Source organism: Leucoraja erinacea, chromosome 1 (assembly GCF_028641065.1).
Source record: "Leucoraja erinacea ecotype New England chromosome 1, Leri_hhj_1, whole genome shotgun sequence".
In the NCBI taxonomy this organism is placed as follows: Eukaryota; Metazoa; Chordata; class Chondrichthyes; order Rajiformes; family Rajidae; genus Leucoraja; species Leucoraja erinaceus.
In genome coordinates, this window is record NC_073377.1 from 37322884 (window position 1) to 37328945 (window position 6062).

Below are 6062 nucleotides of genomic sequence, written 5' to 3' on the forward strand. Positions count from 1 at the left end.
GAGATTTTATTCTTTGAGCCCCTGGTATTATAGCCCTGAATATTCGGATGAATTCTTATACTTATACTTATCCCTATAATAAGGGCAAATAGCAGGGGTGATAGTGCACATCCCTGCCTATTACCCCTTGATAGTTGAAATTTTTGAGATAACATGTTATTAGTTAAAATTCTTGCCATCGGATTATCATATAATAATTTTACCCATGTTATAAAATTCTCTCCCATATTAAATTTTTGTAGTATTTTATGTAAGTATTGCCACTCTACCTGATCAAATGTTTTCTCTGCATCCAAAGAAATAATTGATATATCTTCTTCCTCTACTTTATGCTAGTACATTATATTAAACAAGCGTCTCAGATTATTAAATGAGTATCTTTTAGGTATAAACCCCGTTTGATCAGGGTTTATCAATTTACTAATATATTTGCTTAATCTTCTTTCTAAAATCTTTGCTAAAATTTTCTGATCTGTATTTAAAAGTGATATAGCTCTGTACGAGCCCGGATCTTCTAAATCTTTATCTTTTTTTTGGAATAATCGTAATAGTTGATTCTGTTAGTGTTTCAGGTAGTTTGTTTTCTTTAAAAGCATGGGAGTATAAATTAAATAAATAAGGGGTCGTTATCTCCTGAATTTTTTAATAAAATTCATTATTAAAACCATCTGGTCCCGGTGTCTTACCATTTTTCAGCAATTTTATTGTTTCACCTATTTCTTTGATTGTAATTTGAGCTCCTAGTTCCTCTTGTTCCAAAAGGTCCAGTATTGGAAGATTACAGTTATCTAGAATTTTTTTTATTTTACTATCTTCTATTTTAATTTTAGATGTATATAAGTTTTGGTAAAATTGGGCAAATCTATTATTAATATCTTTAGGTAGTATTAGTAATTCACCTTTCTCCGATTTAATTTTGGTTATAGTATTTTCCTTTTCTTGTTTTTTCAATTGGCGAGCTAAAAGCTTATGTGGTTTGTCACCAAACTCAAAATGTTCCTGTTTTGTAATTTGGAATAGTCTTATTACTCTTGCCGATAAAATTCGATTAAGTTTAAATGTCAGTAATATTATCTTATTGTGTTTATCTGTCGTGGAATCTTTGGCATTATCCAACTCTAACTGTCTGATTTCTTGTTCTAACAACAATTGTTCTGTCTTATTCTTTTTATTTTGAAAACTTTGATATGAAATTATAATTCCTCTCATAAATGCCTTAAAAGTTTCCCATAATAAAGAAAGCAAAGTACCTGGTATATCATTTGTATCGAAAAAAAGTTTAATTTGTTGTTTTAAATATTGATAGCCTTGCATGTCATTTAAAATATGTGTATTAAACCTCCCAAAAATTTTTTTACCCGGCATTCCCTCAAATTTTACTGAAAATGTCAACGGAGAGTGATCTGAGATACTACTAATGTGGTATGTTGGGTTGTTTGTATATGGCATTAATTTCATATCCACTAAAAAATAATCAATTCTTGAAAAAATATTATGCACCGGAGAGTAAAACGAGTATTCCCTTCCAACTGGATTAGCAGATCTCCATACATCTATTATATTAGTATTTTTTATATATGTATTTAGAAGTTCGCTAGTTTTAGATTTTAAATTACTCTTCTTTTGTTTTGCTGATTTATCTAGATATGAATCTAAAACACAGTTAAAGTCATTTTGGTAATTAAACTCTGAAACTCTGATATTATGTCAATAATTTTATCAAAAAATTGGGGGTTATCAAAATTCAGAGCATAAATATTTATCAAAGTTAGTGGGGTTGCATAAATTTCACCCGAGACTATAATATACCTTCCCTCTTTATCTGATATAGTATTATTTAATTTAAAAGGAATACATTTCCTAATAAGAATAGCTGTACCCCTAGATTTAGAAGTAAACGAGGAGTAGTATGTTTGTCCTATCCAATTCGCCTTTAATCTTATTTGTGTTTGTTGTTTCATGTGTGTCTCCTGCAAAAACATTATGTCGCTTTTCAACGATTTTAGTTGGGCAAAAATTTTACCCCTCTTAATTGGTTCGTTGGCACCCCTTATATTCCAACTACAAAATGTAATTCCTCCATTCTTTATTTGTCTATCGTCTTGCATTGTAGGGTATAATCGGTTTTAACAGCTATTATCATAAAATGTAGTTTTGATATTTCCTTGCATCCTGTATATTTTGTTATGGATAAATTATTTGGGAAGCGAGAGTGTTTCTGTACCAATAGCAATAACGACCCATGCTATGGCCATGTCATGGTAATTTTCGGTCCTTCACAAAGAACATGCTGCATCAATCTGTAGTGTGCATGGTTACTTACGCATATATGTTACCATGGTCCAAGATTTATTGACACACGTTGATCATAAACTAAATAATCCGACCACATTTTTGTTTGGAAGTAGAAAGAAATAATAGAAATTGCATTAATTGCAACGTGTAAAACGAGTTGAGATACTGTATTATAATTTTGCTGCATGTCATTGTGGTATATATCATGTCTTGATTGGCGAATATGTTTAGTTTGTGGCTTTATTTGAAGCAGAAATAATATGTGAATGCTTCATTGAGCATAATTCCGACTGGTAACTACGCACATCGTCCGAGCACATTATCGCACGTGTCATGCAAGCCGTCTTAAATGACCACCTAAACTGTCATTTGGCAACCTAAAAAACTGCCAAGGTTGTCCCGACTGGCAACAGGGAAAAAAAGTTAAGTGAGAGCCCTGCTTAGAAGGCAGTGGAGGCCAATTCTCTGCATGCTTCCAAGAGAGGATTAGAGTTCTTAAAGATAGGGAGTCAGGGGATATGGTGAGAAGGCAGGAACGGGGTACTGAATGTGGATGATCAGTCATGATCACATTGAATGGCGGTGCTGGCTCGAAGGGCCGAATGGCCTCCTCCTGCACCTATTGTCATCCATTTTAATTTCCTCTTTAATAGAGGTGGTCAGAGTTGCTGCATCTGCAAAGATTTAACTCATAAAAACCAACATCTAGTGTGCTTGTTTACAATGGGTTGAATGAGCTATGAATCATTGCAGCCTGTGGGTTCCCATGCCTTGGTTTAGAGGCTCAACAATATTATCTCCATTGTCACTTATTCTTCAACACTACCGATTACTCTTCACCCTTCCCTAATCCTCATCAGTTATTTTTGTTAGATATTGAATATAGAAATAAAACAAAAAAAACTAAGAATGCTCAGCCTATCTGGCAGCATCTGTGGAAAGAGGAAAACAAGTTAACATTTTCAGGCTCGGAGCAGAAATTGGGTCCTTGGCCCCTCAAATAGCTGAACCAAGTCAGCATGGTTTTGTGAAAGTGAGATCTTGCCTGATGAACCTGTTGGAACTCTTTGAGAAAGTAAATAGCAGGATAGACAAAAGAGATGACAAGGTTCCACGTGTGAGGATGCCAAAGAACATGAGAGCCCATGGTATCAGAGGGCAGGTACTAGCATGGATTGCAGGTTGGCTGGGTGACAAAGTGTGGCGATAAAGGGGTCTTTTTATGGTTGTCTGCCAGTGACTAGCGGAGTTCAGCAGGGGTCGGTGCTGGGGATGCTACTCTTCACAGTGGATATCAATGATTTGGATGAGGGAATTGAAGACTTTGTGGCCAAGTTTGCAGATGATACAAAGACAGGTGGAGGGGCAGGTACTGTAGAGAAAGCAGGGAGTCTGCAGAAAGACTTGGATAGGTTGGGTGAGTGGGGTGATGGAATACACCATCGCAAAGTGTGGAGTCATGCATTTTGCTTGGGGGGAATAAAGTTGTAGACTATTTTCTAAATGGAGAGAGAATTCAGAAATCAGAGGTGCAAAGGGACTTGGGAGTGCTGATGCGGGATTCCCAAAAAGTTAATTTGCAAGTCAAATCAGAAGGAAGGAAGACTATTGCAATGCCAGCGTTTATTTAGAGAGGGCTAGAATACAAAAACAGGGATGTAATGCTGTGAAATTATAAGGCATTGCTCAGACCTCATTTGGAGTATTGTTGGTAGTTTGGGGCTTCATATAGAAACATAGAAACATAGAAAATAGGTGCAGGAGTAGGCCACTCGGCCCTTCGAGCCTGCACCGCCATTCAATATGATCATGGCTGATCATCCAACTCAGTATCCTGTACCTGCCTTCTCTCCATACCCCCTGATCCCTTTAGCCACAAGGGCCACATCTAACTCCCTCTTAAATATAGCCAATTAACTGGCCTCAACTACCTTCTGTGGCAGAGAATTCCAGAGATTCACCACTCTCTATGTGAAATTTTTTTTTTCTCATCTCGGTCCTAAAGGATTTCCCCTTTATCCTTAAACTGTGACCCCTTGTCCTGGACTTCCCCAACATCGGGAACAATCTTCCTGCATCTAGCCTGTCCAACCTCTTAAGAATTTTGTAAGTTTCTTTAAGATCCCCCCTCAATCTTCTAAATTCTAGCGAGTACAAGCTGAGTCTATCCAGTCTTTCTTCATATGAAAGTCCTGACATCCCAGGAATCAGTCTGGTGAACCTTCTCTGTACTCCCTCTGAGGAAGGATGTACTGGCATGGTTGATCTATCTCTGCCTCCTAACCCCAAGGATATCTGAGGAAGGATGTACTGGCGTTGGAGAGAATCCAGAGGAGGTTTACAAGAATGATCCTAGGAATTATTGTGTTATCATATGATGAGCGTGTTAAGACACTAGGCTTGTACTTGCTGGAATTTAGAAAGATGAGGGGGTGCCTCATTGAAACTTACTAAATAGTGCAAGGCCTGAATAGAGTGAATATAGAGAGGATGTTTCCATAAATGAGACAGGCTAGGACCAGAGGCCATAGCCTCAGAATAAAAGCACGTACCTTTAGAAGGGAGGAGCCTAAAGGGGCTGTCCCACTTGGGCAACCTAATTGGCGAGTTTAGAAGATTTTGGAAAAATGGCATGTTGAAGACCTCCTTTGACTATGTTGAAGACCAGCTTCAACTAGCTATGACTAGCTACAACTAACTTCGGGAAAATTGGACACCGAATAATGGAGTGAAGACAACCTCCTTTGATCTCCCTTCGACTGATGAAGACAATCTATGACTACCTTCGAGTACCCTCGATTACCTATAACTAACATGCCGACCTACTACGACTAAACCTACGAGTAAAAAAAGTATCGATTTTTACCATGGCGACGTTTTTTTACTCGCGGGCATTTTTTAACATATTGAAAAAAATGCCGCCACCTAGCTGAGGCCTCGAGTATGCGGAGACCACTCACGGGCATGAAGGAGAGTTACGAAGACCTCCTACGACCCCGTGTCGATCATGCTGCGAGTCGAGGGCAAACTCGCCAGAACTCACGGATTAGGCCGCCCAAGTGGGACAGGCCCTTAATTCTGTTCCGAGAACTTATGAACTGATTGTGATCTCAAATTCACTTTCCCATCCAAGATAAATGTTTACCCCACAGCTTGTCCAGAATATATCTCCCACTGTCTTAAAAAAAATCATAAAGTTAAATGTGATAGGAGCAGAATTAGACCATTTGGTTCATCAAGTTTACTCCGCCATTTATCATGGCTGATCTATCTCTGCCTCCAAACCCCATACTCCTGCCTTCTCCATTCTAATCCTTGACAACTGTACTAATAAAGAATCTATCTGCCTTAAAAATATCCATTAAGGACAGCCTCCACAGCCTTTTGTGGCAAAGAATTCCACAGATTCACCACCATCTGACTAAACAATTTCCTTCTCAACCTTCCTAAAGGAACGTCCTTTAATTCTGAGGCTATGACCTCCAGTCCTAGACTCTCCCACCAGTGAAAAAACATCCTCTCCACGTCCACTTTATCCAAGCCTTTCACTATTTGGTACGTTTCAATGATGTCCTCCCCTCATTCTTCTAAACTTCACGGAGTACAGGCCCAGTGCCGTCAAATGCTCATTATAAGTTAACCCACTCATTCCTGGGATCATTCTTGTAAACCTCCTCTGGAACCTCTCCAGGGCCAGCACATACGGTGTTCAAAATTGCTCACAACAATCCAATTGCTGCGACTAGCGCAATATGGAGCCTCAGCAT